A 22,315-nucleotide genomic window follows, 5' to 3' on the forward strand; every position below is an offset into this window, starting at 1 on the left:
ACATAAACTCCATTATAATAATTCTAAATTGACATGTTAACCATAGTTAATTTGAGAATGAGTGTCCAAAAACATTATTGCCTTTGGTTTGGTGTTCTTCCAGGATGACCTTCTGTAGATTCCTCATGGAGAGGAAATTGTAGGCTGTATTTTCTGTATTTTAACACATAAAACCTGTTGCCATACAGCCTTTGGCTTGAAATGTTATGCATAGTTATACATGGTTCTCAAATAACAAGTAGTAAAAATGTGACTTCTTGGTTTTGTGGTAGAATAAAGAGTGTTCAATTATGACTTTCTGCACATTGCTCATGTGTTTTGGGTATAGTGCCACAAAGCACCAATTGCCATGTAGTGATTGTACTTCCTTTGGGATTAGAATTGCTACTGAATGAATGTAAAAAACAAAATCAGTTGGTGGGCTTGATGTTCCAGTTAACCCACTTAGGATCCCTCATTAATAGATTAGGACAATAGGCATTACCCACTCCAGGTCAAACCAAAGCCAGTGAGTTGGAAAATTGTGAGTTCATTGTTTGTCTTGTTCTTGCTAAGGTAAATGAAGTACCTATCTTTCATAGGCTGAGTGGCTCCTTGTTAACTTTTGTTGAGAGAACAGGATGGAAAGATACTGAGATGCAAATCACCAGTCAGCCAGCCCTTAGAATTTAGTAATTTAGCTTATGTTGTACCCCCAGTGCAAAGCACTTTATCTACAGACAGCATTCTGGCAGGGTGTTTTAATTGACTCATTTCTTCTGCTGAATTCTAATCCCTAAAACATATCACGTCAGCCTGTTTCAGCCTGGTGGAAAGTTGCCAAGTATTATAGGGACTCTCGCATGTTCCTTTTCCATGTGTTCTGTGGGACTGTCAGTTTGTTGCTTTTTAAAAAATGATAAGCTTGTTTGTTGCAGAATAGGCTTTAAAGATTGAAGAAGCAATGTCATCAAGGAATGATTAACTCTGCCTTGATAGGAGACATATGAAGGATAAATAGGATTTTACATACACACATGTACACATACCCCTCAGAGAGGGAGGAAGGCCTTATCGCCAGAAAATCAAGAAATAAAGAACAACAGAGTAGATTTTGCAAGAGCAAAATGTTTGTTGAGTTCACCTATGCTGATTGTATGCCCCAAAGTTTGCATAATATTTTAGGGTCATATGTTATTTGAAAGGCATCAGTAAATTATCCTGCAGTCCTGAGAGACAACTCTTATCCTATGATGAGGTCCATCCTCCCAAATTGAGCTACTATGAATGCTGAAGGGATTTCAAACATTATCTGGCTAGCTACGGAAATCAACTGTGTCTTAACAACTGCTGTTTGCAAAGCTTGCTGGGAAATGCAAATCGCTCAGAACAGGTAGTTTCCCTGCTTAGGAGGAAGATAATGGCCCTCACTAAACCACCCTGATTACTGACAAGAATATACGCACAATATCTCCTATATGTCACTGGTCAGCCAGTTACTAAGTTATGTGTGCATTAACATTGTCCACGAACAAAACGTTTTTAAGACATTTAGTCTGTGTCTAAAATAGACTTGAGAACTAACATCATCACATGCAATATGTTATTTTATATAACTCATGTATTTTATATAACTCATATTATGATAAAAATATATAAAAATATGGTATTTTTAATTGGGATGAAAAAACCATGATTGGGTATTCTGGTTTTTCATTGTTACATAACAAACTAGTCTAAAATCTTGTGGCTTAAAGCAATAACATTTATTCTGCTCATGAATCTGTAATTTGAGCAGGACTTAGCAGAGCCTACTGTCTTCACTGCAGAGTGTTTGGGACCTAGGCTGGAATGATTCCAATGGCTGAGGGCTTCCTGAGGCCTTCTTACATGGAAAGTTTCAGTTCCCCTACAACATGGTGGCTTCGCAGTGGTCAGACTTCTTACATGGCAGCTACCAGTATGAGGCTTGGTCATACTTAGAAGCTTAGAAAACTTATTATGAATTAGGCTTGGAAATCCTAGAACAATAACTCATGCTACATTGTACTGTCTGAGGAAGTAAGACCAACAGTAATTCAGGGGAAGAGGAACTAGGCTTCACCTCTCAAAGAGAAGAGTAGCAGCAGTTTTTAACGGTTATCTGTAGTCTACTACAGAGAATATCTGTTTGTTAAAAACAATTACTAGTGGACATTAGCCAGTTCGTAAGTCATTAATATAGAAGCTATACCCTCCTGAGTGCCTACTGTGCTCAAAGGATTTGCTGACAATTTACCTAAGTCTCCTCAATTATTCCAGAGGCAAATGCTTCAAGATGAAGCATTACAGATGGATAAGTAAGGACTGGCCCAGGGGACCCAGTGAGTTCAGGTCACAGCCATGTCTCTCCAGCCCCTGCATATATGCCCTTTTCTTCATTCTGCCATGGTGCCCCACCACACACAGGAAAAATCAGCAGTGTGGTCCCTCTGCGGTCCTTATAGCTAAAATAGGGATAGTTCTAGCCCATAAGCAGTAAAGTTTGCATCTTGTGAGTGATGTTAGATGAGTGCTAGGGTTTGGATATTTGATCCCTCCAAGTCTAATGTTGAAATTTTATCCTGTTTTGGTGGTGGGGCTAAATGGGAGGTGTTTGGGTCATGGAGGTGGATCCCTCATTAATAGATTAGTGCCCTCTCTGGGAGAGGGGAAGTGAGCAAGTTCTAGCTCTTTTGGTTCCCTTGAGAGATCCTCCAAGAACTTGTTGTTTAAAAGAATCTGGCACCTCCCCCGACCTTGCTTCTAATCTCTCACCATGTGATCTCTGCACATACTGGCTCCTCTTTACCCTCCACCAACAGTGGAAGCACCTGGAGGCCCTCATCAGATGCAGATGCTAGTGCCATGCTTCTTGTTTAGCCTGTAGAACTGTGAGCCAAATAAACTTCTTTTCTTTATGAATTACTCAGCCTCAGATATTTCTTTATAGCAACACCAAACAGACTAAGACAGACCAAAATAAAAAGATGCTCTTTAGATCACTGAATCATAATCAATAGTCATTGAGGCCTGCATGTGCCCAGTTGGGGTTAAGAGATGCGGTCTTTGGCAGGCAAAGCTATTGTGGTTTTAATTGTTTACTTTTGTTACAACTGATTATCTCTGCCTTTGTTTTTATTTCCTGAGCTCTACTCCACAATGCATACTGAGTGTTTCATCCCACTGGCTTTAGCCCTTTCAGAAGGTTTAAAACATTTTATATGCTATCTTGTAAAGCTGAAAGCTTGAGTATGAGGGTGGTGATGAGAACCTTTATGGTTATATAAAAACCAGGATACTGTCATTCATATTTCTTTCTGAGACCTAAGTAATCAATTAGGTGTTAGTGCCAAGATACCTGGTTTTTTGAGACAGCAGACAAGTTCAGATCCTAGTTTTACCACTTTCTAGGTGGCTTGCCTTAGGTAAGTTACTTAAGCCTTAGTGAGCCCTAGATGTAAAATGGGATGTGATCACTCTCTGAGATGGTATTGAGTGAGATGACATGCCATATAGAAGTCCTACATAAATACCAGCTTTCTTACTGGCTTTCCTGCCTGAAAACATGAGTATAGCCTAACCAGGAGCTCTACTCTAACTAACATTTGTGTGGGACTTTCTAGTTCACAAAGCATTTTCTCATGATTTGGTCCTCACAACAATCTTAAAAGGCAAGTTGGGGCATTATTATTTACCCCATTCTACAGAGAAAGGAATTGACATCATCGAGACTGCCTTTGCCAAGCCACATCACAGTTTTTTGAAAAAGTTTTTAATAATGAAAGGTAAAGAGCATTGTCACAACCCCTTCAGAGCATGCCACTGCTGAGAAGGCTCTGAATCTGAGTCTTGAGTTAGCAGAAGTGGTATTTGCTTGGATACTGTATACTGAAAAATTGTTGTGCTGCTTTGTTGTTAAGAATTTTTACATATCAATATTTATTCAAATTAGAGTGGTTTAAATACTTAGAATTAAGCAGTGATTATGCTTTGTAACTTCAGTGTTTGCTATACACCCAGGCATTTGAATTTCTTAAATCTTGCACTCTGTTGTTATACTAGTACACCCTGCTTGCTCATTCATGCACCCTTTGCATCTACTGGTCTGTGTCAAATCACACAAAGTAATTTTTTTTTCTACTCAGAACTGTCGCTATCTTAGGAAAAGGAGGGGAAAAAGGAAAAAAATAAATGCTGGTGTGGATTAGGACCCCTAGACTATAGAATTTAGAAGGAAAATACACCTCTTTTTCTGCCATCTTTACTTGGGGCATGGAGATTGTATCTCAGTCTCAGATTTGAATTATGTGTATGTATACACACAAACACACAAATCCATATTACCTGCCTCTCTAGATTTTTCTGGGCATAATGAGAAGCTGCTTGGGAGTTCATTTCCACTTGAAACCTATTTTCTGATGGGGTGGTCTGCTTCTCTTGTGATCTCAAGCTGAGCAGAATCCTTGAAAACACTTTAAAGTGACAGAACTCTGAGAGAACTCTCTCTGGTGCCTTTTCAACTCTAACCATTTCTTCTTGCCTACCAGCTGCCCAGTGACTTTATTCTTTCTTCCAGTCACTTCTTAAACTAGAATTATCCGCATAGTTATATCTCCTGCAAGGGATTAACATTTTCCCTCTTTTCCTTCTTCCGTGCTTATTCTTGTCCCATATTAGACCCAAAGCCCTCAACATGCTACTTTCTCATCTCAGATGTCCTCCTGTGGTCTGTGATCTGAAGTTCTCATGTATTCCATTGAGATATATAGCAATTTGACTAAACTAAGTAATCCCAAGATGTGCTCACTGGTTAAGGAGAGTTAAGGAACTTCTCCCTCCTTAGCTCTCAGAGATATTTGCATTTTGAAGAGATTTGATATTGTTTTAAACAGCATTAAGTACAGTAGTTTAAAGAGGTAAGCCCAGGGCCTGCCCACTTCTCTGGATCTCCCTAAGTCATGGTCAGGAATCTTCATATTTCCCTTTCTAGATCATTTTTCTCTTTTTTCTTTCTTTTCTTTTTCTTTTGTCCAGCTAACACCAGAAATTATCTTCTTATGCAGTACCTACACCTTTCTATCATCACCATCCAACCAGATTTTGCAACCCCAAATACATGAAGCCATCCTTGACTTGCCTTCTGCCATACCCTGGTTGCATTTGGATACTAGTTCCCATTGAATTTAACACATGAATTCATTCATGTCTCTGCATCCCCATTGTCTCAGCTTTAGAGAATAGCTTCCTATGTTCTTTCCTGGACCATTTTAATAGTCCTCTGCTTGTTGTCCTATTTTCAGGCCTCCTCCTTCTATTTCATCTTCACATTACTGCCAAATTAGCTGCTTATCATCTGATAATCTTTCCATGGATTTGCATTACCAAAAGCAGCAGTTCTCATAATGCGGTCCAAGAACCTCTGGAGACTCCTGAGGCCTTTACAAGAAGTCTGTGAGGCCCTTCTTTTTCCAACTATACATAATTATAAAGCCAGATTTTTTTCCCTTATACTATACTTCAATCAAAATAACATATCTCAACAGATTGAATGCAGAAGCTGATAAGAGAAACAGCTATCTTTCATACGCCAGACACTAAAGATATTTAGAAAAATATAAAACAATGCCATCCTTCTGATTTTTTGCATTAGAAAATGTTTTTTCATTAAAAATGCTGTTTGTTAACAGCAATGAGTTAACAAATATGAGTTTTTAAAAAGTCAGAATATGAGTTTTTTATTTTTAATGAATTAATATTTTTTGTTTTCAAGCTTTAAGTATAGTAAATACCAGTAGTTATAACCGGTATTTTAAAAAGCTCTTTTGGGAGTCCTCAATAAATTTTAAGAGTATGAAGGAGTCATGAGACCAAAATGTTTGAGAACCCCTGACCTAAAGGACAAATCCTAAATTCCTTAGCTTAGTGTTAGAGTCATTAATAGTCTGGTCCCAGGCTACCTTTCCAACCTCATCTCTTATCACGTCTCCCTTTCATATCTCTCCTCCCTCACTCATGCATATATACCACACAGTTCTACCCAGTAGACACCCACAGTGTGCTCCAGTAATCATAACACATACTTTATCCACCACAAAATATTTATCTCTGAATATACATGTGCTTGTTTTCTTTTCATCTAGCTTTTCAGGCATGGGAATTATATTTCATCATCCATTCCTTTGTTGCCAGTCTAATCGGGAGCTTGATTCCTAATGGGACCCATAAATGTTGTATTTAATTACCATATTTCATCAAGTCTAAGATGCTATTAGTTGTAAGATACACTGTTATTTTATGAACCACTAAAAAAGACAAAATATTGCTTAAGCCATCACACACTATCAATTACATCTTACAATTTGGAAACACATGTAGAGATAAAATAGAGAATTATTAGGGTGGATTGTGGCTAACTGGGAAATGTAATTTCTGAGCCTCTGCCACTAAATTCTTTAGGATCAAGTCTCAGCAAACCCATCTGTAGTTCAAGCTCCCACCCTAGGTGGGCCTCATGGAACAAAAGAATTTCCCTTTAGAAACTAGAGAGAGATTCAAGGAGCTGGCCATCTCTAGCTGAAGCTGGCTCATGTATTTTATCTTCATGGTTTGTTTCTCCTGATAAATGAGAGGAAATTTTTTCTACAATTAAGGAAGGAGAGTTGATATGAGTTATAAATGACATAGTATTTAGGTCCAAACAAATTTCGACTTCAAAAATATATGATCTTTTAGATGTTACAGGCAATCATACAGATATTGCCATTCTGTATACATGAGTCGTTTCCCTAGTGCGAGGAGATGAACAGAACTCCACCATTCTTTATGAGGTCTTCGTTTCCTCTTCTTCTTTTCCCAGTGAAGTTGTCTTCCCTTGTGTTTTACACCACTTGCTCACAACCTTCATGGACAGTGATTAAGACTACTTGAGTTCAAGTCTTGGCTTATCACAAATTATTTTTGTTCTTTTCCATCCAGAACATACCATTGCTAAATAGCTGCTGGGCTTTGTGTCCCCCACCCCTTTACAAATTCATCATTCCTGAGCTATCGAAAACCCATTGCTCTTCAGAAAATAAAACAGCATGGTTCATCTAGTGGCAAAGACCAGTTCATCAGCCTGCAGTTCTCTTCTGCTACCAGAAGTGGCTACAATAACAATAATGACACTTATGGTCATCAGTTGGCCTTATGGATATTGGAGGTCATCAACGTCATTGACACTAAAATTCAGTAATTTAGACTGGATTAACTTGATTGGCTTTGATCAGTGTTTCCAAAATCTGGCTGTACACTAGAATCACCTTGGGAACTTTTTAACAAATCCCCTTGCTCAGACCCCATCCCAGAGCAGTTAAATCAAAATCTTTGGGCATGGAACTGGAGTATCCAGTGATTCTGATGGGCAACCAGGGCTGAGATCACTGGCTTCAGTCTCTGATTCTTAAACTTTAGTGAACAACAGAATCACATCGAGGGCTTATTTAAACAGTGATCACTGGGCCCACCCGCAGAGTTTCTCATTCAGTAGATCTGGGGTTGAGCCAAGAATTACATGTCTAAGTCTCTAGTAATGTTGAAGCTTTGGTCCAGAGACTTTGAGAATCACTGTTGTAGACTTATGAAGGGTTATCCTGGAGCAGGAGATGCTTTTAACTTCCCTACCTCACTTGGGCTACATGATGGTGAAATGAGTTCTGGAATAAAACCAGGATCAGTTAGGAAGGAGAATGGAGAGAAAGTGTCAGGGAAGGAGCCAGCAGAATCCCTCTCAAGTGTTGTGGGATTAGGAACTGTTAGAACTTGGTTTCATGTTATTCTTTAGGATGTCCTGGAAGTTAGTTTTTACTCTGTTTTAAGAATGAGAAGGGCACAAGGAATGGGCTGGCCGGGATTATAAAGCAAAAGGAAAACACCTTTTGAGTAACCCTTGGTCTTGACTTTATTGCAGCTGTCTCATTTTAGAACTTGATTTTATAAGGCTATTTTTTTTTCTTATGCTGCATAATTATTTTGCAAATCAAAAATTAGAGACTTTTTTGGAGGGCTTAATTATAAAAAGATTTGCAAATGTTCTCTAGGGATAATAGATCTCTTTACTTCTGAAGGGTAAGTTGTTCATATAAAAAATTTGAGGAAGTGATTCTTTCCAAGGTGATATTAACCCAGGAAGTTTAGGCATACCAGGTCCTTAAAAGTGTCATATTGATTTAATGTATGTTACGTTTTAGGTTGTGATTTTAAATTTACATAAGTCAACAATTCTCTTCTGCAGATAAAACTTTAATAAGACATTCTCATTGTAAACAATGCCAGTGGGGACTGAAGAATAAATATTTTAAAGAAATTCAGCTTTATGAATTTGAGTACATTCCATTACACTCTTGGCAGAAGAGTGTAGGGGAGGGAAGTTGTGCTCATACTTAGGAGAGCTGTTCATTTATGTAAATTAAAATGTTAACCCTTAATGAGTAAATTCAATTTTCTATATGAAAGTATTTTTGCTAAAATATATGGTGGGAGAAAGCATAGAATTTCAGGCTCTCATGTTGTCTCTTACTAGTTAAATGACTGCACAGAGTGCTTTACCTCCCAGAGTTCCCTCATTGTCCTCAACTACAATGCACAGATGACCACTATAATGTATACCTTGAGGATTGTTGTGAGAGTTAAATGAGTAGGGTTTAAAACATTTCATGGGTTGAAATGCCTTTAAAAATGGGTTGTTGCTGTATTACTATCCTTAAATAACATTACTTTTATTGTAATATTGTAAGCAAATCTTATTTTTGTTTAGCAACTCTTTATTTTTTTAAAAAAAAGAAATGTGAAAGGTAGTCTAGATGTCCTTACCCAGATTTGAATTGAGTAGAATGCTCATTAATACACATAAACCTCATGAATTGGAGTTATTTTAACAGAGAACTGTCTTGTTTGTTAAGATCTGGTAAAATTCTGGGAGATTTTTCTGAAGAAGGGAAATTCAAACAGAATTTTTAATGAAAAACAGGGCTTTTTCCCAGCAATTTCATGACGTCTTTATAATAAATCTCTGAAACATTTTTGAAACATTTAATCCCTGCCTTTATGTAGGTGATGGACACTGGAGATTATTCAAGCTAGGACCCCAAAAGCCCCCCATACCTAAGATACGTTGCCTTTGCAGCATCTTTCTTATCTCCCTCTCCTGTTCATCCATTTCCCTTCCCTTCCTTTGGGTCATTTGCATCACCAAGCTTTCTCATGTCTTTACCCCTCCCCTCAGAAGTTTTCCAGCCTTTCTCCTCAAGGGAATCAATTATCTGCTGCAAGTATCCTAGCAGCTCTTCAAAGATGAATCATTTGCCTTTATTCTAACTGTACCAGGATATCACTCAGCTGTGAGCTGTGGGCAGCCTCATTGCTCATTTCCTCCAGAGCATCTTCATCAGTTTCCCTGTCTGTAAAATGGGTGTTTGTATTAGTTTCCTGTGGCTTTTTTTTTACTAGACAGAATTTTGTTCTTTTTGTTCAAGCTGGAGTACAATGGCTTGATCTTGGCTCACTGCAACCTCCGCCTCCTGGGTTGAAGTGATTCTCCTGCCTCATCCTCCAAGTAGCTGGGATTACAGGTGCACACCACCATGCCTGGCTAATTTTGTGTTTTTTTTTTGAGACGGAGTTTCGCTCTTGTTACCCAGACTGGAGTGCAATGGCGTGATCTCGGCTCACCGCAACCTCCGCCTCCTGGGTTCAGGCAATTCTCCTGCCTCAGCCTCCTGAGTAGCTGGGATTACAGGCACGCGCCACCATGCCCAGCTAATTTTTTTGTATTTTTTTTAGTAGAGACGGGGTTTCACCATGTTGACCAGGATGGTCTTGAACTCCTGACCTCCAGTAATCCATGAGCCTCAGCCTCCCAAAGTGCTGGGATTATGGATGTGAACCACCCCCCCCACCCCCCACCCCCCCGCCGGCCTCCTGTGGCTTCTATAACAAATTACCACAAACTTTGTGGCTCAAAATAGCAGAATTCTTTTGCACAGTTCTAGAGGCCAGAAGCCCAAAATCAGGGAGTTGTGGGGGCCACACTCTCCCTGAAGGCTCTAAGTCTCCAATCTCTGCCTCCATTTTACATGGCCTTCTCCTCTTTTCTGTGTATCTGTCCTCCGTTCATCATTGGATTTAAAGCACACTTGGATAATCTATCATTAGCTCATCCCAAGATGCTTAATTATAGCTGCAAAGACCATTTTTCCCAGCAAGATCACATTCAGAGGTTTCAGGGTTAAGATGTAGATATGTCCCTTGGGAGACTACCATTCAATCGACTACAATGTGATATTGCTATTCTTCATAGATTTATTAATATAAGTATATGGCACACTTAGCATAATGCCCAGTTTCAGAATAGGTGCTCAGTAAGTGGAGGGTATAGGCCAAGGAATAAGTAGAGGGTGAAGAGACAGAACCATGAGTTTATACAGTTTTTTGAAGAAGTTTAACTATAAAGTGAGAACAAGAGAATGCTGGAATGAGCAGGGATAGAGAGCTGATTTTATAAGATTATTTTAAAAACCAGTGTGTTGAGCTGGTCTAAGAGCTCCCAGCTGAGTGCTATAGGCATGCGAACTTAGACATGTGCTATAGGTATGTGAGGACTGAGTGCTATAGGCATGTGAACTTCAGATAAGGTGAGATGCACACTGATGGGCAGAAACTACTCTACACGTGATTCCCGTGCTCACATGTAGCACTGGTGCACGGGGTCTCTTTCCTGCCCTTGCCAACCAGTGCCAGTGCTAGATGCCTGATTGTGCCATGTTTGATGAGAAGAGGCAAGAGTGAGAATCTCCTGTCCTGTGGTCAGTGAGTCAGATTAACACTGAGTGTAAGTGCTTTGAGACAACAGTGTAAGATGTTCTCTCAAAGTTACACAACTGTTTCACCACAGAGCAGAGCCCAGGCTCTGTGCTGGCAGCACAAGGTCAACTCATTATACAGTAGGTCAGGAGCGATCCCCAGAACCCTCTGAGATGAAAAAAAAATGCAGCAGTTTGCTGTGAAATTCCTTGGTTGGATGAAGAAATTAGAATGTGCCCACTTTGCCCAAATGGCAGAGAAACAAGGGTCCAGGAATCACCCAGGGAAGCAATATTGTGCCCCAAGAACTTGGTCATGGCTGAGCATCCCTGGAAGCAATGGAAGATGAATGAGATGGGAGGGTTGGAAGTTCTAGAGTGGGGCACTTGAGAAGAGACAATAATTGTTCAGATTCCAGTTGCTGGCCTGGAGGTCACTATGAGGTATGGACAGCCCCTGAACCTGAGAGAGTGCTGTTTAAAGGCAAGTGAGAGTGGCTGGATAGCTTGCTTGTCTAAACACATAGGGTCACTTCTAAGCAGCTCTATAACACAGGAGAATCCCTGAAGGAGGAAAGGAGGCTCAGACAAATACAGTCACATTCTTTTATTGATGTTGTTTTTATTTTGACCTGCAGTTAAGTGTAAAATAATTGAGCTAAAAAAATAAAATATAATACTTATTTAAATAGCCTAGCTATAGAAAGTTTATAAGGAAAAAGTCCCATATTTGACACTAAAATTGGTCCGATTGTGGAAATATTCATGTCTTTTTTAATGAGTGTCATAGGTTGGGCAGTCGCTAGGAACAGACCTTGAGCCCTGAGACCAGGAGTCCTGTGGAGTGAATTATTAGGAAGGTTTCCTAGGAATAACTGATAGGAGAAAAGGGGAGTGGGCCTGGAAGGGGAAGAAAGCCCAGCAAGGATGAGTATCAAGAAAAGCTCCACAGAGGTTGGCTGTTGCAGTCTCTCTTGAGAGTTCTGGTGAAATTATAGCTCACACCTTGGACTTATCCTCATCAGGTGACAGAGTATTATAATCCTGGATCTCCCAGTCATTGGTTAAGGGCACTGAAGATGTGCCAAGCTCCGTTTAAACATTTTAAATTAGTGCCCTACATGTTAACATGTTTAATTCATTTAATATATATAAAGTATTTTAAACAGTGCTATAAATGTTGGGCTGATGTTATTCTTACCATCATCATCATCATGTGTTCCCCTACTCCTCCCATTTGTCTGAGCATAAAGTAAAACCTCATCTCTCTTCCATTGCTAGGACCTTGTGACTGGTTCTCACATTTCATGTTACAAATCCAACTTATTGCATCTTCCTCCTGTCATCTATGAACCCCTGTCCTAAGTCTCATTCTCTGAGAACCAGTATGGAGGTTCCATTTGAGGGCTGGAGATGGCTAGTGAAGGGCTGATTATTAAACATTTGTCATATGCCCTTGGGTACAGATGGAACTGAAGTTCCCCCTGGATATAGTCCCATGGGCCTCTCTTTTGCATTATTGAATTATAATGATAAATGAACATGACCGGGTATTGTGTTCTTTTCCTAGAAGTATGGCTTTTATAGATGTGGTCTCCTTGATAATGTTTTGCCATAGATGAAACTTTTGGCAGAATCATTGCCAGCCTGACAATCCAAATTTCCCCCAAGTTCAAGGGATACTTTGAAAACATAAAGTTGTGAAAACTAGAAAATGTGGACTTTTGTAGGAATTGTAGTCTAATTATAAAGGAGAGTAGTATCTGTTCAGGACAGCTGATTGTATTTGTGAGGAAGATGATCCAGATTTTGGAGGAAAACATTCTTGTGTGTACAATAAAGAATTTAGAGGTTTACTCTTTGATGCTATATGAGAATGGGTTGGCTAGATGGCATTTTGATCTATTTTCATCTTTTAAATTTTTAAATATTTTCCTAAAGAAGAAGGAGAAGAAGAGAAAGGTAAGCATCAGATAAGCAGTTGCTAAATCTTGAAAAAGGGTCAGAGTATTTCCGTTTGCTTACTCTTCCTTTAATTTTCTAGGACAGGACTTTCATTCCTTAGAATATATAGAAGAGTCATAAAAGTCTATGCTCTTAGAGCTGAAAGGAAGATTCTTTAGTAATTGCCACTCTGTTTAGCACATGAGGAAATGGAGACCATCCTGAGTGGAGACGTGACTTACCCAGGATCCAAGCCTAGCTGATATGAAGGAAGACGCTTAAGCATGAGTCCAGATTCTCAGTGCAGTGAGCATGCTAGGATGTCCTTTTCTACATCCCTCTGCACAGCAGTACTCCAGTCACACTGATGTTCTTTTCATTCTTCAAGCACTTCAACTTATTCCTTGCAAAGGCCTTTGACCAGTTGTTTGTCCCAGCCTGGCATGGGTATAATCTGCTGTTCAGATTACAGCCCCAGGACCTCCCCCCAGCACTTGCCCTCACCACTCAGCAGAAAAGAACACACTACCCAGTCTCTCTCCATTATTTTTCCTAGTTCTGCACAGCACTTGGAATTATATGTATTTTTTTGGTTCTGTATTTGTTTATTGCCTTCAGTCAGTTAAGAGCCTACATGCTGTATTATTAGCCTAGAACAATGCCTGGCACATGGAAGACCCAAGAAACATGGCATTAAAGTGGAATGAACTGGACAGAGGAACAATGAGCAGGTTTCTTGAGTGGTCCATATTGTCAGGTGAGATTTCATTAGAGAGATTGAGAATTATAGTGTAGATTGGCCCAGTCTAATGGACATAGAACACAAGACATATACATACTTTCAAATTTTCTAGTAGCCGTAATAGAAAAAGTGAAAAGAAATAGGCAAAAGCAATTTAAATAACACTTTTATTTAAACCAATATATTTAAAACATTACTTTCAACATATAATCAATAAAAAAGTCTAGTGAGATATTTTCCTTTTTTTTCAGACTAAGTCTTTTAAATCTCCTATATAATGTACATTTATAGCACATCTTCAATTTAGACACTGAATTTTTTTCATAAGTATTTGACATTTAGATTTCATAAAACTTACAATTGGAAAAGTAGATTTACATACTAAAAATGTTTCCAGTGACTGAATTAGCTATCAGTTTTTAAATGTAGTTAAAAAAAATTAAAAAATTCAGTTCCTCAGTCACACTTAAAACATTTCAAGTTCTCAGTGCCAGATGTGGTCAGTGATTACACAAGTCCATATCAGTTACACCAGACTATTAATTTTGAAGTTCCTTAGCATTTCCTGTTCCGTATCAGCTCTGTGGGAACAGTCTGGCATGTGGGACCCATTGAGTTAGAACACCCAGGCCTTAGGCCAGGAATATATGACTGTGCCTTGAGCCCAGCAATTTCTTGGCCTTTGTGTTAAGAGATAGAAGTTGGTGAATCTTTTTGATACCTTGAGAGTTGACTTGTTTTATTCTGATTTGTTCTAGAAAAGAGCAAAGTTAGGGGATTCTCACATCATTCACAGAGCATGTAGTCCAGGGTTGAAAACAAAATGCAGTGCACAGGTACAGACATCTCTGGAGGCACAGCTCAGAGCTTAAAGGACACAGAGAGAATCACATAGAGCAGAGGACTTGACTCCACAACCACCCTGCCCAGGTGGCTGCAGCTGAGTAAGCCACATCTCATGCACTCACCCCACTGAGGCACTGAGAGTTTATCCGTACAGGAAGGTTTGCTGTCTCAGATCCTCTGCAAGGCCCTGAACTGAGGAGCAGCACACTTCACAAGAGTGTTTTGAGGTCCTCACCCCTTACCGAGACCTCTGCATGCCATCTCATCCTAGATATTATGTCAGCAGATTCTACTAGCAACTCCAAAGGAAATTGTTTCATGGTGTATACACCTCTTGGGAGAAGAACAAGGGTTATTGTTATATTCTGAAACAACAGATGTGACAGGCTTCTGTCATGGCTCTAAGTTAATTACAAAATGACAGTTCCTCTCTGCTATGGACATTAGCAGACTAACTGCAATGGAGATGTCCGGGGCTCAGATGCCCAGATAGCTAAGGTGCCTAACAAGTTAAGCAGAAGCTGAAGTTTCTCATGGGGAAAACTGTCTCAAATAAAACCTTCAGTCATGATAATTTGCAGGTAGTGCTATTTTCCAAATGAACAAACTGTCAAGAATGGGATCCTTAGAAGACATCCCTCCTTTAAATCCCTCTCTGCTTAGCTCATCATTATTCTTTACCTTATAACATGGTTGAAGAAAACTTCATATCAAGAATAAAAGAAGTGTCAGCCTGCCTTTTGCTTTTTGTTTACTTGGGCTTCCATTATTAGCATTGCTTCAATCCAGTGTTTCTTTCAGACATCTTTTTAAGTTACCTTCCCACGTTTTAGGAGCTAACATGTCAAATTAGATAACAGAATAAGCAAATCCCCTCGCTAGGATACAGGTAAACTGCAGGGCTTCCTAGTGTCCTGAGTGTTAAGGAAATAGGGTAGGCCCCACTCCTGAGCCTTCACAGATGGGGAACTTCCCCTTTTCCATTAAGGTGCCACCCAAAGAACTTATTTGCAATCTGTATTTATATTCACTGCTATTCATAATAAACCTGTCCTAAAAATAAAAAAATTAAATCCTTCTCTGCAACCCCTGGGTGGCACCCTTCTGTTTTCATGATCTTTCAACACACTTTATAAAAGTGTGCTAGGTATTATGCTAAGCACTGGGAATGAAAAGACATAAACCCTGCCCTCCAAGACAAGGGCTTCACACAGAAAACTGTGGTACAAATGTGGTCTTCTTTTTCAGAGTCATATCCTTCTGGATATCCCTTCATATCCCAGAAGGATACGACTCTGAAAAACTCAAGGGATGCAGAGAGTTATAAAGCATAATTTCTGCTCTCCAAAAGCTTATAGTATAGTCAAGGAGAAAGGGCAGAATATGAAAAAATAGTGTGTTACAGGATGCAGTATGAAGCCACAAGTCAAGCCATGTTCTTAATCCAACTTAACTAGTAATAAAGATAATGTTTGATCCACCTCTAACTCCTCTATGTATGTTTAAATTAGTTCTGAACATGGAGAGAGGCAATAATTAGTCCCCTTAACCAATATGACAACCAAAGGAGACTGACGGTAACAAGGCTTTTGTACTTTATAGTGTTTTCCCATCTAATATGCCATGACTCATCCTGACAAGCCTGTTGATAGGCAACATTTTAATACCATGTTACTACAAAGAAAATACAGTCCCCCAAAAGCCAAGTGTTATGCCTAAAATCCTAGAACTAGGAACGTCGACTGAGGTTGCCTTATTCCAAGTCCCGTGTATTTTCCAGAATCCCACAGCCTCCCATATTTCATCCTAGGCACAGCCCTTGTACTTGGAAAATTCTGACCCACTGAAGACAGTTGTGCCATCTGATTGTGTGTCTCTTGATGGAGTTTTCACAACTTCAGCCAGTGGACTGTTCCAGGCTTTACCTTGCAATATGCCTTATCTTGTTTTAGCAGCTTTAGTGGTTGGTCTTTTTGTTTCTCCCCTGGGTCTGTTTAAAGAAATAAAACAAACAGTAGCAGGATAGAGGTATTGGCTCTCAGATCAGATATTGGCTTGGTAATATTTAGGGAAATAAATATTGCAACCCATTGTGGCAGTGGATTATTCCTTTTATAAGCTGATGAATCTGTAGCTCATTTAGCCTCATTATTTTTTGGTTAGCAAACTCTGGTTGTGCCATCCTTATGGCTATATTTTTAGAAGTCTTAGATTATTACAGCAACTGTGAAAAAGGATGGGAAAAGAAATCTGGCTCCTAATATACATCCGCTTAATTGTTCCTTGAATTAAATTAGTCTTCATCTAGCCCTCAGAGAATGCTGCACTCGCCTCTGCTGCTAATTAAAAGCTGCTACCTTTGCATGGTCACTGAGGGGGGTACCAGATGATGAGAGAGGTATTTCAGAGTGCTGGTGGGCCTCCTCCTCATCCAGTTTATTTCAGGTACCAACTGGGCCTGGGAGGGTAGAGGTAGGAAAGGCCAGAAAGGAAGCATGTATAATCATGACATCTTCACAGTGCCAAATGAAATATTCACAATTTGCATCAAGTCTGATACTCTAGTTGTGGAACTTAAGCCTCCTCATTCAAGCTAATGTGATAGGAGGAAGAGACAGTAATGAGACAGCCCTACTGTGTTTCAGAGGGTGAAAAGGAACTAAGGAAATAAACAAACATGGAAAACTATCAGACTGCATCAGTGCAGTGAAGGGCAGAGAATGTTAGCCCTTAAACTGTTTCTGTCACACTGTGGTTAATTATAGAAAAGCTTTGAAGGGGTTGTAGGGAAAAAACTAGGGTAGGGAACACTCTTGAGTATGAGGGATGTAAACTGATGTTTTACTGCCCCTGCTTCCCTCTGCCTTCCAGTAGTCTCCAGTGTCTATTGTTGCCATCTTTATGTCCATGAGTACCCAATGCTTAGCTCCCACTTATAAGTGAGAGCATGTGGTATTTGGTTTTCTGTTTCTGCATTAATTAATCTAGTATAATGGCCTCTAGCTCCATCCATGTTGCTGCAAAGGATATGGTTTCATTCTTTTTATGGCTGCATAGTATTCCATGGTGTATACATAACACATTTTTTAAAATCCAGTCCACCGTTGATGGACACCTAGGTTGATTCCATGTCTATGGTGAATAGTGCTGAGATTAACATGAAACACCATGATTTTAAATTAACTTTTGTGGTGAATAAATTTTCACTACATTAAGGAATAAAGAGCTTTAAAATTATTTGAGTAATGGGGTAACTTAAGTGACTATCATGCACACAACAGAAACACTTTCAATAAGAAAAGGAAATTTCAGTTTATGAAAAATGTGGGTTTTTTTGTTTTTGTTTTTGTTTTTAAGAGACAGGGTCTCACTGTTGCCCAGGCCGGCCTTGAACTTCTAGGCTCAAGCAATCCTCACACCTCAGCCTCTGGATTAGTTAGGTGTACTTTTAAACTTTAGACAATTACACTCTTGAGGTGTCATTAGAGTAATATCAAATGATCTAGAAATAAACGACTCTGGCTTAATTCTAGATAGGACTATACTAGGAGATAGACTTCTCATTCATTATACAGTTGGCCCTTGAACAACGTGAATCCACTTATATGTGAATTTTCTTCCATCTCTGCCACCCTTAAGATGACAAGACCAACCCATCCTCTTCCCCTCTACCTCACCCTACGTGAAGCCAGTGTGAAGACAACAAGGATGAAGACCTTTATGATCATCCACTTCCACTTAATGAATAGTAAATATGTTCCTTCTTATGATTTTCTTAATAACATTTTCTTTTCTCTAGGTTACTTTATTGTAAGAATACAGTATATATAACATATAAAATATGTGCTAATCAACTGTTTTTGTTATCAGTAAGGCTTCTGGTCAATAGTAGGCTATTAGTAGTTAAGTTTTGGAGGAGTCAAAAGTCGTATGTGGATTTTCAACTGTGCAGGGGATTTGCACCCCTAATTCCTGCATTGTTCAAGGGTCAGCTGTATTCTTGATGTTAGCAAGTCCATTTGTACAATTAGCAGAAATAGCCTCAGTAGTTTTAAATAGGATTTTTTGTTATATTTGCAAATTATGAAATGCTAAACAATTGTGTTTTATATGATTTGGGGGGATTTCTGTTCTTTTATGGAAAAATACTGAATGGCAAATATAATAATTTACAACATAACTATGATCAGAGGGTTGAGGATTCATTTTTTAATTTACCCATCCTTTCAACTCTAAATTTACTTTGCCTCCCATTTTTTTTCTCTTTCTCTCTCATCTCTTAAAGCAGAATTCTTTGATATTGAGCCACCTGCCTTAAAATCCTATAGCATATTACCAAAACAAGTCTCTTGAATTTTGTTTGCTTGTTTGTTTTACTTCATTTGAGTTCTAGTCTTTGGCTCATATAGCTTTGCTGGATTGTCTGGGCTGGTGAACTTTCCTAGGATCTCAGCTAGTTCATGATCAGTCATTCTGTAACCCAAAGGGACGTTGAATGAAATAAACAAAGATAACCATTAGTTTCATTTATTTAACAAACATTTGAATGCCTGCTATATGTGCATGTTCTGTGCTATATCCTGGGAATATCCCTTGAAAGTCAAATAAACAAAATTTTAAACTCAAAAAAAACGGCTTTAAAAGATTATCCTCTCCAAAGCAAATTGTTATGGACATTTATTAAGCACTTATTATAAAAGACACAGCAGAGGATATAATATATTAAGATAAGGTCTCTAAAGAGTTTCATACAGCTAACCAACAGATATTTATTGTTTTAGTTAGTATAGGCCATCTGATATAAAAAAAGAACTCAAAGTTCACTATAACGTAACTTAAGAAAGGTTTGTTTCCCACTCATAGGAAATTTTAAAACAGACATTTCTTGCTGCCTTGGTTTCCTTCAAAACGTAATCAGGGACCCAAGCTTCTCCTACTTAGACTCCCATAATCTTCAGTGCTGGCCTTCAAGATCATCATGGAAGGGGAAGAGATAGTAGATAGGTCTACTCCTTTGACTAGAAGTGATACGTATAAGTTTTTGCTCCTGTCCCACTGTCTAGCCACACAGTCCTATCTAGATGCTGTGGAAATGTTGTCTAGATTTGGGCAGCCACTTCCCAAGAACAAATCTCCACTGTGGGAGGGAAACCTGAATCTTGTATAGTCAACTAGTCACCTCTGTTCTTAGCTCTAAGCTTAAAACTCTAGTTGCAAAGAAAACTAATGAAAAAAGACAAACTGTCAAGCATTGGATTTTTCTGATAGCTTATAAAATATATTAAAATAAAGGTAATAGGCATGTTTTGCCAACATAACTAATTCTAATCACTTGCTATGAAACTCCTATGATATTGTTTGATTAACAGTTTTCTCTTAAGGAGTTCTGTTTTTACTGTCACCATTGATATCTTTTGATGTAGGTACCCTTGAAATAATGAATGATCAGAACCACCTTAATTTCAAGTTTTGATAGACTCATGGGGGTAAATATTGCTCTTCACAGATTGAAAAGACTGAAGGAGAAAGAAAAACATGATTCTTTCAACTTTTTGCCATGATAGTATTATAAGAGCTGAAAAAATCTGGGTATGTGAAATGAATGAAAACAGGACTACCATCTACCATCTAAGGTTATTCGGGTTGCATACTGAACAACTGTGGGTGCACCATTCACATTGTAAGCTGTGTAAATTTTGTAGTCCAGGTGTTATGTGGCTAATATATAGAGAATCTGAATGAAAATTTTAGCAATGGAGTAATTAGGAAAACAGTAACATTTTAATCACAGTTCATGATGCTGCAACTATACGTTCACATTGGAACCTAACTGATAACTTGCACTTTAGATTTTGCTGATTCAAGTTCTGATCACATTTTTCTTAAAACAGTATGTAAGAAAGTCTTGTTTCTTTAGCAGATATTTCATGTGTCTGTAGAGAAGAGGAAATAAAAATCAAGAGGAAGAGAGTTGAGAGTATGATGAAAAGTAGAGAAACAAGAGAAAGAAAAAAAGATGAAGGAGACAAGAAGTTATGACATTTTGAGAACTAAGTAGTAGATCTGGAGACATCTCTGAACCTCTGATCACTTATCTATAAAGTGGGAGGCTTAATGTCAGGTGATCCCTGACATCTATTCCTGTGTACAGTGTTCAAAGAAACATAAAACACCATCTGTATTTTCCATCTGCATTTGGTTGAATGTGCAGATGGGGATCCTGTGGATATGGAGGCCTGACTGCACTACTCAATTTTATATCAAAGACCTGAGCATTCACAAATTTTGATATCCAAGGGGGATCCTGGAACCAATCCCTTCTGAATACAGAAGGCCAACTATATTAGGTGTTATAAGTAATAAAGAAACTAAAGTATACAAGAGGATATGTGTGTAGGTTACATGCAAACACTATGGCATTTTTCACAAGGGACTTGAGCATCTGTGGATTTTGTTACCAGGGGTCCTGGAACCAATTCCTCAAGTATACCAATGGTTGACTATACAGAGAAACCTATTACAGTTGTTTTACTCAAGAAATATCATATAAGACAAAAAGAGTGTTTGGTGGTAGAAACATTTATCTGAGATTCAGAAAAGATAGAGTCTAATAGTGGCTCTTCTACCAACTTGTTGATCATTTCACCTTTCTGAACCTCGCTTTTCCCATTTATCAGGAGTCTCAGTTTACCCACCTATACAAAGTACATCAAGTGATCTGTGAGGTTGTTTTGACTCTTCCTAGTCTCTGATTCTGGAATTTTTAAATGGTTGTATGTTTTTGTCCTAAAAAACAACAGAAATTAGCCCTGAATGTCATCAGCTCTGCACATTGGAGTCATATGACGTGGGAAAAGTCCACCAAAGGCCAAAGAAGAAACATAAATAATGACAGTATGTGGTCTTTTCAAGTTAGTCCATCCCAAATGTTGCTGCTTACAAAATTTATCAAATTCTTTAACTCTTTAGGTATTATTAGGTTTGTACAGAAAAATGAAACACATACCACCCTTTCTGATAGGTTTTTTTAATTCTAAATCTGTAGGAAGATTTTGTGTTGCCAGTGGTTAATTTAATTTTATTTGTTTTCATTATTTACCAGGTTTCCCTTGGTTGGCTGACAGCCATCTTCAAAAATGTGTTCTGAGCATCTCTTGGGCATACTGCACTGTTGTAGTCATTATGACTTTTAAAGAAAACAAAAGGAAAAAGATAATATGTCTGACCTCACATAGCTTCAGATTAATTCCAGTAAATTTGGGAAGTAACTAATTAGAAAGATAATTTTAAAGACTAAATTGTCAGCCTGGCTACAGCACTACTGGGGTTCCTAAATATGTCTTGTAAAGGAACATATGTCATATTCCTATAAAAGAACATTAAAAAGTGTTCAAGCCAGGCACAGTGGGTCACACCTGCAATCCCAGTGCTTTGGGAGGCCAAGACAGATGGATAACTTGAGGCCAGGAGTTCAAGACCAACTTTGGCAACATAGCAAGATCTCATCTCTGCCAAAATAAATAAATAATAAAATGTATTAAATAAATGTTTGTAGGTTGAATGAATGTGTCTAAGAAAATTTCGTCTACAACAAAGACAGCCGATAAACAAACCTGTTTGTCAATAGTGACACTTAATGGAGGAAAAAAGTAGTAACAACAAAGGCTTCCCTTGAGAATTGGTAACCATAGGCCTGCCCTCTTGTGGTTTAGGTTTTGATTCCTATTACATATGCAATATAAATAACTCCAAGAGCCCATGTAAATAAAAATAGTTCCAGTTAGTAACACCCTCTGGGACCCAGCTAAAACAAATGGAAATTCTCTTGGTAGGAAAAGGTTCTCAGCCAAGGTGCCTCAAGATACTTGCATGTTAAAGTCAGTCAAGTACGTTATCTCAGTAAAAAGTTACCAAGTACATAAGAAAACAAGCTATGATAAGCGTC

At 38.6% G+C, this 22,315-nt stretch overlaps 1 protein-coding gene across 10 annotated transcripts in view; it reads left to right on the plus strand.

Annotated features, from left to right (window-relative positions):
* The window catches only part of TMEM108 (transmembrane protein 108), a 658,024-nt gene that overhangs the window by 493,898 nt on the left and 141,811 nt on the right, over positions 1 to 22,315 (plus strand). The window lies entirely within an intron of this gene.

The sequence above is a fragment of the Aotus nancymaae genome, unplaced genomic scaffold, assembly GCF_030222135.1.
Source record: "Aotus nancymaae isolate 86718 unplaced genomic scaffold, 86718_ANA_hifiasm-v0.15.2.pri h1tg000019l, whole genome shotgun sequence".
In the NCBI taxonomy this organism is placed as follows: domain Eukaryota; kingdom Metazoa; phylum Chordata; class Mammalia; order Primates; family Aotidae; genus Aotus; species Aotus nancymaae.